Source organism: Pinus tabuliformis, chromosome J, assembly GCF_031772625.1.
Source record: "Pinus tabuliformis cultivar Carrire ecotype Pingquan chromosome J, CPIR1, whole genome shotgun sequence".
Lineage (NCBI taxonomy): Eukaryota > Viridiplantae > Streptophyta > Pinopsida > Pinales > Pinaceae > Pinus > Pinus tabuliformis.
Genome location: NC_142295.1, coordinates 896,454,696 through 896,467,915, shown reverse-complemented (window position 1 = coordinate 896,467,915; position 13,220 = coordinate 896,454,696).

Genomic DNA, 13,220 nt, shown 5'->3' with positions numbered 1-13,220 from the left:
GCATGGAAATGAATAAATAAAAGATTATTCCAGGGAGTGTCAGTGAATTCTAGGTGTCCCATGAATGAACTATGTTAGGAGAACTTCATATTAGGACTTGTAGGACGAAATCCTAAGATTGTGATAAGCGGATGGAAAAAGGAGTGTTGAGTTCCAAAACTACCTTTCCCTTAGCTACTTTTCCCATCCTTCCTTCTCTTTTTTTCCATGAAAAAAGCATCATTATCATCAAAAACCATTATACATTGCCTGAAGTAGTACATTTTAGTGATTTACAGGTTATAATTTTATGTTTGCTATTTGAATAAGTTTTTTTGTTTTAGCTATGGAACGCAGCCACATTCTACAACTAATAGACTTTTTGGCAGCTACTTTCATGCTTTTACAGGTTCCAGGTGTCAAGAGGGGGCAAGGACTACATGGGTAGCTTCGAAAACATTAGGGCATGGATCGTATCCTATTCATCTAGCCTAGATTGACGAGGAAGACTCTGGTCAAAGGAAAGTCAAACATAGAAACCTATGGCAAACAGGACTTTGTTCTATACACGTTTCTCAGTGATGGGATCCGAAGCAGTTTCCTGAGGCCACAGACTTCATCTAACACCTATACAAATAGAATCCAACAGTCATTACCATAAGATTTATGTTTCCAAGCAACCAAGGACAAGAATTATGCATAATTGCTTGTCTATGTGTTTTTCTATAGCGTATTTCTCTCTTTAAAACAATTGTATAATTTTCCTATAAATACCTGTGTGAAGAACGCAAAACAAGTTAAGTTTTTGCTTATGTATTAAGTTCATATTTCTGCTCTGTAGTTTGAAGAAGTCATTCTCTATTTTAATATAAAGACTTTGTTTCATGGATACCTGAACCGTTGTTGGAGTGTTGATTAAGTGCTTATAATCTGATACCTTTGTAGAGGGCCCCTGTGTTGGTCAAGGTTACATTTTATTTATGTTTTGTCTTTCATAGTTAACTGTAAATTCGTTGTGTTTTTTTATGATGTTTATAATCATTTTCTAACCCTGTTCATAATGAAACTTATCTTCTTATTAGCATAGAATATCTCTTTTGGTTCACTACTTTCTAGTTTCTTATCAGTAGTTTGAGGTTGATGTCAGTAGCATAGAGTAATTTAGAATTGTTGATCATTAGTCTAGTTTCTTTCATTTACTATTCAATGCCATTTTGTTGTTAGTTTAATAACTCATGTTGTAAGTGAATGTTTCCAAAAGCCCTTTCAGTTGATGGTTCATCTTAAAACTAAGTGGTGAAATATTTCATTTATGAATGAGTCTTTCTCTGCATTTTTATGTTTTCTTATAATAATGAAGTATGGAGTCCCTCAAAATGCTACCACAAGGAGGTAGTTCTCCCAAAATTGTGTAGCAGAGTGATAAAGCACTTCATTAGTTGTTATAGTAGATTAGTAATTTAGTTGCAATTTCACTTTCAGTCTTAGTCTTTCATTTAATTTTGTTGCAATTTCATTTTTAGTTTTAGAACAATGAAGTATTGAATCCCTCAAAATCCTATCACAAGGAGGTAGTTCTCCCAAAATTGTGTAGTAGAGTGACAAGACACTTCATTTAGTTTTTATGACAGATTAGTTTCAATTTCCTTTTCAATTATAGTTTTTTTTTCATTTAGTTGCAATTCCATTTTTCAGTTGTTCATTAAGTTTTGATTTTGCAATAAATTAGACCATAGTTGTAATCTTATTTTCAGTATTTCACTTTTGGTTCATCATAGATAGTTGCAATCTCATTTTTAGTTTTAATATTAGCTCTCATTTCATTTCTTCACATTCTTAGTAGTAGTAGACTTAAGATTTTGTTATATACATTGCAGAACATTAGAAATTAAAAGATCAAACCCCCAAAACAACAGAAAACTCAAAAACACTGAAGTAGGAAGGCTCATCTAGCACATATAGTGCACTACACTTCATCAGTTTACGATACCCGGATTGATAATTTATGTAGAGCAATTTAGGGTACTAAATTGACCAAAAATTTTAGCACCATTGCCGGGGAAGTGTAACTAGGTAGCCTTATCTCTTACATTCATAAAAAGGAAAAAAGAAAACAATGACATGCATAGAGAATGAGACTCTAGTGGTAGATTTATAGCTAGGGGCAGAATTTCAATTCCTACAATTCCACCTACTCCACCAAGAGTTAGAAAGGACGCACCTCCATCCCAGACTCATACTCCCAGCCATAGGATTCTTCGAATTCAAAGGGTAGAAATTCAATCAGAAGATTTTCCTACATCATCCACCAAAACAGTCCAGGAGAGAAGACCTTTTCCACCTCCATAGGGGAGCCTATTGTAGTTGAAGAATGAGGAATACTTGGTGAGGAAGAAAAAGTAGAAACTCTATTATGAAACCAGCTCAAGAAAAGATAGAAAAGATAGATCAACGCCTTAGAATTTAGCCTCTTCGAGGGGGCGACCTCCTTTACATTACATAAATGAACAATTCTTAGATGATACAAATGAAAAGACCTCCTTTCTATATATAGGAGTCTAAGGGGTCATAACATAATCAGAGCCGACATAACAATAATAATATAGGGGCACAATAATAACAATAATGGGCTTCTATGGAGCACAATAGTAGCAATATGGGCACTACATGGGTACATCAATATAATAAGTGGGTTGTACTAATAACAATAAGGGGTTACACTAGTAGTATAGGGGCCTAACATGCCCCTCTCCTTCAAAAAGCGTTGTCCTCAACGCTTAAGTAGTTCTTGATGCTTCTGTATAAAATTCTTGTCCTCCCATGTGGAATCTTTAGTGGGTAAGTTCTTCCAGTTGATGAGATACTCTGAAATTGATCGATTTCGTAGCTGTGGGGTTCTTTTTTCTGTGACTGCTCCAAGTTCCAATATGATTTTTCCTTCCTCTTCAATTTCTGGCAATATTGTTTGAATTGGGATCTTTTGCAACTTTTGAATAAGTGGCCATACTTCTTCGTCCTTCTTCCATTCATCCCTTGCTTCATTTATCCAATCTGGTTGGATAATAGAAATGGCACAAAACAATGCTTCCACATCCTCATCCTTGAAGAGCCTTCCCGTTCGGTAAGGTCGCCATTTTTTAAGTGCATGTAGTATTGCCAACATTTCCGTCTCATAAATAGCTTGCTTGAGATGTAGCAGTAAAATATCCAATCACCTACATCAAAATATTTTTCACTACGATGTTGATCTACCTGTTGTTTCGTTTGATTTTGCACCGAAGTGGTGTTATCCTTTAAAAGTTGGAGAACTTGTTGTTGATGCTCGATGTGATCTTTCTCTGCTTGAATCTTTTTCTTCTTGATATGTCCTTCTATCTCTAGAGTTTGAGGAGTGGTAATCTCGAACAATGAATTACAAGATATGGTTGGATTCATTTCTTCTTTCTCGATGTGATCTTTCACTTCTTGCACCTTTTTCTTCTTGATATGTCCTTCTATCTTGAGAGTTTGAGGAGTGGTAATTCTTGCAAGATATGGTCTGGTTCATTTCTTCTTTCTCTGGGGTGGGGTCCTGGCGTATATCTTCTTCTTTTGATGTTTCTTGATCCTTTTCTTCCTCCTATTCATATTCTATGTAAAATAATTTCTTCTCAGCACACTTATGACCTTTAGTGCATTTGCTATCACAATTGTAACAAAGCCCTTTTTCTCTTTTTTCTTCCAATTGTTGTGGTGTAACCCTTGTAGGTTGTGGAAGGCTAGGAGAAACAACACTTCCATCTTTATAGTTGTGAGGGGTACACTTCCTGGTTTCCATAATTTTTCTTTCCACTATGTCACAAAGCCCTTTTACTCTTTCCAATTGTTGTGGTGTTGCTCTAAAGAAGGTGTTGCTCTTTGTATCCTCATAATGTGCTATCATTTCCTCTGTGAAAATTGACCATGAAACAAGTTGTTTACGAGAACAAAGCCCTTCGTACCATAAAAATTGATCTGGTTCTAAATATGAAGATGCAATACATACCTTTTGTAACAGTTGTACACCATGTAGATCAAAATATTGCTCCATCTGAAGTATCCAATTTACCGGATCCTTGCCATCAAACTTCCTCATCTTGCTTTTTCTTTATTTTAGGAGCTCGACCTTGAAATGACTATAACTCTGTACTTTCAGATCTTAAAGTTCTGAAATTGTGACCTATAGTAGCCCTCTGTGTCCTCTTTCCAATGCCACCAATCTGATCCAAATTGGATTCTCTAAGAAAGAGTTATGCACAATCTCCCAAGATGACCTGATTATAGACCTTTCTAGAAGAGAAAACTTGTATGAAGTGCCACGTGTACAATTTTCAATCTTTGGTTCTCAAAACGATATACAAGAAACTAAAGTCTGTCCTCTTTCTATACCTTCTGACGAAATTTCAATCTGATACAGAGAGAGAAGGTTATGACGATTTTCCCCAGGTCACCTGTTTTGAATGTAATTCACAAGTCTGCAAAAAGACCAACTTCCTCAAATCATATCTCCGCAAATGTCGCGCAAAAAGCTATGACATTCGGACCCAAGGTTCAACGCGATTTCTTCTCAAATAGGTTTTTTTTGCAACTTCTGAAACGCCACAAAAAAAAAGTTATAGCGAAAATTCCACGATGACCTGTTTGGAGCAGTGAAACCCTAGAATCCAAAGCTTTGATACCAAATGTTATGAAACCAGCTCAAGAAAAGATAGAAAAGATAGATCAGCGACTTAGAATTTAGCCTCTTCGAGGGGGAAACCTCCTTTACATTACATAAATGAACAATTCTTGGATGATACAAATGAAAAGACCTCATTTCTATATATAGGAGTCTAAGGGGTCATAACATAATGAGAGCCGACATAACAATAATAATGTAAGGGCACAATAATAACAATAGTGGGCTTCTATGGGGCACAATAGTAGCAATATGGGCACTACATGGGTACATCAGTATAATAAGTGGGTTGTACTAATAACAATAAGGGGTTACACTAGTAGTATAGGGGCCTAACAAACTCTCTCTCACAGTCCATTAATAGAAGAACCATAGGAGGAGGGAATAACCTTACAGGTTGAGCCCTATAATAACTCTGAAGAAACTATAATGGCAGAAGAAGAAAAATATGGAGAATTCACACTATTTGGAGGAGGGTGTAGGGGGAGAGGTATAGGAAACAATGGAGGAGGTAGAGGTAATAATGGAGGAGGGAGAGAAAATATGGAAATAGATAACTCAGTTTGATTCCCTATAGGAGATGAGGAAACACATTCCATAATGAAAAACATTTCACCATCTGTCCTCCCAAACTTTTATGGGTTGAGAAGTGAGGATCCTAAAACATTTTCGTTTGAGTTTGAAGTCTTGTGTGGAACCTATGACTATCTAGAAGACTCTCAAAAACTCAAATTTTTCCCTTCAACACTAAAAGGGGCTGCTTTGAAATGGTTTATGGGGTTTCTCACTCAATCCATTAGAACTTGGAAGGACATGAAACAGGCATTTTGGAAAGATATTTGGATTATTGTATGCCTACCAATCATAAATATGAGGTGGTCAAAATGATGCAAAAGGAAGATGAAAACTTAGAGGATTTGCTTGAGAGATTCAACTATAATTTGAAAAGAGAAAAGATGAACAATTTAGATGAAGAAACTTTGAAAGCTCTTTTGTTAAAGGCCATTAGAGATGAATGAATAGATATCCTCAACATGATGGGGAAGGGAGATATCTCTCAACTTCCATTGAGTGACATAACAGAACTATGTGTTCATCTCTCAAGAGGGAAATCTAAAACCGGGAAAGGGCCAAGAGATCCTTCTCTTATTAGAGGAAACAAATCTGCAACCGGATCTATAAGTAGGGATGAAATTGGCAATATACTTGATGAGTTTAAAACTGATATTTTAGGGAGCCTGAGTGAGAAACTCGACATCCTTAAAATTAAAAACAAGAGGAAAATAGAGGCTGATGCTTTAGCCATCTTTTGTCCAAAATGCATTAGAAACATGCTCTAAGGAATGCCCTGTAGAAGAAAAAATTGTAGAAACTTGTATGATTTGTTCAAAAAGTCATGAGACTGAGGATTGTCCTTCAATCCCATGTGTTAAGGTTGTCTTTCAAGAGGACGTAGTACCAAACCTATAGAATCTATTTCTTTTGTTGCAAGAAGACCTTGGCAAGGGTCACAAAATCAAGGATTCAATAATCCAATGTATGTTCAAACCCCACTAAACTGGAATTGTTGGCAGCAACCTTGGATCCAACCTCAATCTCACTATCAATCTCAACCATGGGCACAAGGGATATAAAATCCTTATGGGATATTTTCCCAATATTACCAATATCCTCCATCTTATCAAAATCAGCCACAAAATCAGTAGCAACTTCCAAATCAAAACCCTCAACTTTTATTGCCATTTCCACAACAACCTCCACAACAAATTCAAAACCCTCAACTATTACTTCCATTTCAAAACAAACCAAATCACCTACCCGACCAACCATTACCAAACCCAAATAATTAGAACCCTTAACATGCTTATATGGTAGAAGGACAATAATTTCCAACTTACATGATTACTCCCCTAGATCTAAATGATGTTCAACTTAGATCTGGTAGGATACTAGAAAAGGAAAAACCTTCTATAGTTATTTAAGAACAAGACACTTCTGAGGAGGATTCTCTAAAATTCAATAAAATTTTTGAGGGAACACCCCTCCAAAACCAAAACATTAAAAAAGAAAAACAAAAAGAATCAATAAACACAACTCCTATAATTGAGCATCCAGCATCTACTTCTACACCTCCTTTTCCTAAAATATTACAAATTGATAGAAGGGTATAAAAATAGATCTTGTTGCAAAATTATGATGTTCTAGATGAATTGAAGAATGTTTGCATCAAAATTCCTATTCTAGCCAAGACAATAAAGGAGTTGAGCATCAAAAGACCAGGAAGAAAACTGAGAGAAACAAAAAGAATTCACTTGGTAGGAAAAATAACAGACATCATGATGGGAAAGATTGCCATGTAGAAATATGTGGATCTAGGAAGTCCAATTGTCAAGACACATATAAATGGGATTGAAATTCAAATACATTGATTGACTTAGGGGTAGCAATAAACATTATGAGCAAACGAACTATGGAGCAGCCTAAACTTCCTAACCTTCTTTACACACCTACCCTACTGCAACTTGTAGATAGATCGGTAATTAAACCTGATGGTGTGGTAGAAGATATTTCAATCTCCTTAGATTCTTGGGAATATCCTATTGGTTTTATGATTTTAACTCCCAAGAATAATTTAGAAGGACATCCGCTCATATTAGGAAGACCTTGGCTAGCCACAACTGATGCTTTTATTAGTTGTAGATCTGGTGACATGTGTATTTCTGATGGTAATTCAACAAAGAAATTTACTATGTATCCTCCAACAAAATTTATAATAGAAATAGATGACAAGAAATGGATACGTGATGAAGATGATATTCAACCTCTCTTTACTATATCTAAAATTAGTGAAGACAATCAAATTTTTAACAAATTGGAAAATTTTGAAACATCTTCAGAATATGGTCATGCACAATTTCAAGAAATATATAATACTGAATACTTGTCATCTAGGCAGATGTCTCTCTATTCTATGGAAGAGTTTGGTAGCTCTACAATTGAAATTTTTCCAGGTAGGACATTGAACATAAACAAAAACTTGGAGAAACTACAACAAGAAGAGCTGAGCAAAATATTACAAAAACATTATGTTGCATTTGCATGGGAGTATACCGAGATGAAAGGTATTGATCCTAAGACTTGTATCCATCATATCTATATTGAGGAAAATAGTAGACCAATCAGACAACCTCAAAGAAGAATGAATCCAAATCCTAGGGAAATTGTGAAAGAAGAGCTCCAAAAATTACTCATTGTAAACTTCATTTACCCAATTTCAGATAGCCAATGGGTTTCTCCTTTGGTAATTGTGTCTAAAAAGAATGCTAAATGGAGGGTGTGCATTGATTTCTGAGAATTGAATAAAGAAACCTTGAAAGATCACTTGCCTTTGCCCTTTATAGATCAAGCATTAGATACATTAGTAGGTAAAAAATATTTCTCATTCTTGGATGGTTTTAGTGGTTATAATCCAATTCAGGTAGCACCTGAGGATCATGATAAAGCCAAATTTTCTTGTCCATGGGGAACTTTTGCCTACCGAGTGCTTCCTTTTCGGTTATGTAATGCACGTGAAACATTCCAAAGAGTAGTACTAGGAACTTTTTCTGATCTAATACATCATTGATTGTGTAGAGCTATACATGGATGATTTTACAGTTTATGGTAACACATTTGAAGAAGCTTTTGAGAATTTGAAAAAAGTCCTTAAAAGATGTAAAGAAACAAACCTTTCACTAAGCCATTAAAAATGCTTTATGATGTTTACAGAAGGTATTGTTTTATGACATCACATTTCGGGAGAAGGGATTAAAGTTGACAAATCTAAAGTTGAAGTTATCTCTAAATTGTCAATTCCAAATTTCCTAAAGGATATTAGAAGCTTTCTAGGATTTATAGGATATTATAGAAGATTTATAGAAAACTTCACTAAAATAACATCTCCACTCTTCAAATTGCTTACAAAAGATTGTGAATTCAAGTGGAATCCTGATTTCCAACTAGCATTAGAAACCTTGAAAGAAAAAATATCTGAAGCACCTATCTTAAGAGGACCAAACTAGAAACTTCCTTTCCATATTTCCACAGATGCTTCAGATACAGCTCTGGGAGCTATATTGGGACAAAAAGTCTTGATTCCTTATGCCATTTACTATACAAGTAAGAATTTGACTCCCACTAAGTTGAATTATACTGTAACTAAAAAGGAATTCTTAGTTGTTGTTCATGCAATTAACAAGTTCAGACACTATATAGCAGGCTACGAAACCTTTTCTCATACAGATCACTCTACAATTAGATATTTGATGAATAAACCTATTACTAATGGCAGAGTTAAAAGATGACTTTAACTTTTGCAAGACTTCAATATTACTGTGCTAGATAGACTTGGAAAACAAAACACAGTTGCTGATTTCTTGTCTAGGATTCAGAATATCAAAGAAGATTGTCTGGTTGAAGATAAATTTCCGAATGAATATCTCTTTGCAGTAACTACTCAAACTCCTTGGTTTGCAGATGTTGCTAATTACTTGGTTACAGGGAAGTTACCTTCACATTTATTTCCTAGAGAGAAAATAAAGCTTATTCAAGATAGTGCAAGATATTCATGGATCACTAATGAATTGTATAAAACGGGGACAGATCTTATGATCAGAAGGTGTGTCAGGGAAGATGAGATGCTTGATATCCTCAAAGCATGCTATGATGAGCCATGTGGTGGACACTTTGCTGACAAGAGGACAACCTGTAAAATCCTTTCTTTAGGATATTTTTGGCCATCCACCTTCAAAGATGCTAAAGAATATGTTATAAGGTGCGATAGCTGCCAAAGGGTAGGGAAAGCTGCTCCTTAGAATGAAATGCCATTACAACGTCAAGTACTTATTGAACCCATTGAAAAATGGGTTGTTAACCTTATTGGACCTATTAATCCTCCATCCAAGCAGAAAAAGTATATATTGGTATGCATTGATTATGTCACCAAATGGGTAGAAGCCAAAGCATTACTTTTTTCTAACAAAATTTCTGTAGTTAATTTTGTTTTTTAGGATATTTTTACTTGCTTTGGTGTTCCAAGAGAAATTGTGATAGATCAGGGACTTCAATTCACATCCAAAATGGTGGAGAATCTTATGGAAGAATACAAAATCAAGCATAGTAAATCCACTCCCTATCATCCACAAGAAAATGGTCAAGTGGAGTCTACAAATAAAGTGATTGAAGGAATCCTGACCAAGACTGTGCATCTACATAGAAGAGATGGGGAAAAAAGGCTTCCTGAAACCTTATGGGCCTATAGAACTACATGGGGGAAAACAACTGGACATACACCCTATGAACTTGTTTATGTGAAGCAAGTCTTGTTCCCTATAGAGTTCCAAGTCAAAACTTTCAAGATGGCAGTCTAGTTGGGGATGGATTTAGCTCAAAAGCATAGACTAGAGCAATTGAATGAACTTGGTGAAATCAGAAAAGGGGATGTTTAAAGGACTGGTCTAGTTCAGCAACATAGGGCTAAGTGGCATGACAAGTACATCAAGGACAAGAAGTTTCAAAAGGGAGATCAGGCAATATTATTTGATTCAAAGTTTAAAGATTTTCAAGGGAAGTTTCAAACTCATTGGCTTGGGCAATATGAGATTGAAAACTTTTTTAGTAATGGAGCAGTAAGGATTAGAACATTAGATGAAAGTCAAACTCCTCTCCTTGTGAATGGTCATAGATTGAAAATTTATCAAAAACCAATCTCAAAGGATGAGTTCATCAAGATCTTTGAGAACAATTCTAAAATGAAGTTGGTGAAGAAGAATCCTTCTTCTCCACCAACTTAGTCTTTGCTTCTCCTATCTAATATAAATATATATAAACATATATATATATATATATATATATATATATATATATATATATATATATATATATATATATATATATCATTGTATAAGGTTGAAAACTAATCACTGATTGGCATGCTTACACATAAAATACAGGGTGACAATCATAAGCTTCTGACACCCTATATTTTCCATTTCGTTTTCTGAAAGAAAAATGGTGACTCACTTTTCATTATGCAAAATTTATCATTTTATCTCATTTTCACTCTGTTTTGCTTTTGCAAAGTTTCAATTTCACTCCAATACCATATTCCACCAATAAACTTTTCCTCTCCAACATTTCTTCCATCTCCATTTTTCATTTATCATCTTGTCATATTTTCAATCACATAGCCATCTCCATTTCATTCATTCATAAAGTCATATTTTATTCTCTATTTTACATTCTGCAGCTGTTTCCATGTTTTGTAGCTGTTCCCATTCTCTAGCTAATCTTGTTCTGTAGTCAACCTGATTCTGCAACAACAGTTTGATCATCGGTCCAAGCATAAAGTGGCAAGTTCATAATAAAGTTTCATATGCAAGTTATTGAGGAGAGAACAACTTTTGAAGACCAATCACATCTAAGCACCTATGGAAGCAAACAACAAGAGATTAGCAAGTGGAAGGTATGGTTCTAAAGGTAAAAACAAAAACTTATTTCAAAAAGAAATACAAAACATAAGTTTGTATAACTCATATAATCACATGACTCCTTGATTTATCATTATAAGATTTGATTGCCATGATGATTCCACCACACCTTTCGTCTTTAATACCTAATGGCCCAATGATGAAATATCCATTTTAAACTCAATGACTCATACTTAACCAGACTCCTCCAACACACCTGTTAAACGGTTAGATTCATGACGTAACCTATTTGAATATGACTCCTCAAAACCCTGATTGTTCATTTATTACACAAAGTTTTCTTCTCTTATACTTTCGCAACCTTTTTGTGCTACTCCGTTTCCATATACTCTGTGCACACTCTATTTCCACACATTTTATGCATACAGCTACTCTGGTTCCATATACCCTGTATGTACAATCATTTTATTCCATACTCATAGTCATTTTACTTCCATATATTATGTCATTCCGTCCCCATATCCATAGTTATTTTTGTTTCTATATACAAGTTGTTCCGCTGCCGTATACACAGTCCTCTTTACATATTCAATCCATTTCTCAATCAACGAAGGGAATTTTTGAAGAATAGCATAGAATAGAGGTGATGGGGCTCATCATCAGAACTGAACCCATAGGGGTGAAGTACATGGAAGGTTATCCTCAGTTGAAAGGAATGTTGTACAATGCTAGTTGGTTGAGTTTCATTAAAAAATTCAATGGTTATAATAAAGAAATCACCAAATCTTTTGCGAGATCGTTTGATGGGATAGACATGGAAATAGGTGACATAAAATTTTCAATGGCCAAGTCTTTTATTGCTGAAGCAACCGAGCTACCAAGGTTAGGAGAGAGGTGGTTCAAGAACAAAGAATTTCATGATGAAACTTGCAAGGTCATTCTCAAAAATCTAGGTATGGACAGTACAGTTTTTCGGAAAGGAATTCCAATCTCTGCACTGAAGGGCAAATCGAGTAGCATGCTATTAATTTTACAAAAGTTTATTACATGGGAGGGAAGGTTTGGCTCTAGGTACTTATATCACATAAGACTATTAATGAATTTTCTTGAATATGGAACCCTCAATCTCCCATTTTTCCTATTGAATAGTTTGAGAAGAATGGACACGTCCAGAAGAAAATTAAAGCAATAGAAACCACTCTTTATCTTCATGGACTAGTAAAAATTTTAGTTGAACATCACTTAAAGAGTGTAGGGGAAACATGGGATGACTTTTTGGTATGAAACTTCTTCCATGATGCTCTAGAATTGCCTGAGGGAAGTTCTGTAAAAAGAAGTAGGAGAAGGAAGACTAGTCTCACCATTCAAAACACTCCTGAAACTTCAGCATAGAAAAAAATGAAGAAGATCCCATCTCTGAAACATTAACAGAGATCAGAAAGCAGACAAAGCAGAGAATAAAAATGAAAGAAAATGTTGAGGAAATCCGCAAGAATATTCCTTAACCTTCATCATCTAAGGAGGATGACCAATTGCTTTCAGAGAGATTAATCAAAATCAAAGATGATCTCAAGAAAGAGAAGGAGAAGGGAAAAAGGAACCAGGTTATAGAGGAAGAAATCATAGGCTCCAAAAATTTGAGGAGAAGTTCTAGACTCAGGGGCAAAGTGAAGAAAGCAAAATAAAAAGAGACCGAATTGATATATTTGGGGGAAGAAACTCCAACTCAGTCCCATGACAATATTCGATATGACCAAAGCCCATGGAACTCTCCTCAACAAAACTTTGAAAGCAGCCCAAGAAGAGCCTCTCCAAGGATTGATCCTATCCAACAGCAGATTTATGACTACATAGAGTCATTGGAGAAAAATACTACTTCAGTGGACCCAGGGACTTCATCTAATCCTGAGCAGCCTGCCACATCACAAGAAACTTTGACTAGCTCACTTAAATAGGAAATATATGAGCTAGAAGTTCTAAATAGGCATATACAAAGAGAAAATGAAGCCTTAAAAGAACAGAACAAGTTGGATAATATTATCCATGATAGCATTATGGTTCACTTGGGTTTATGGCAC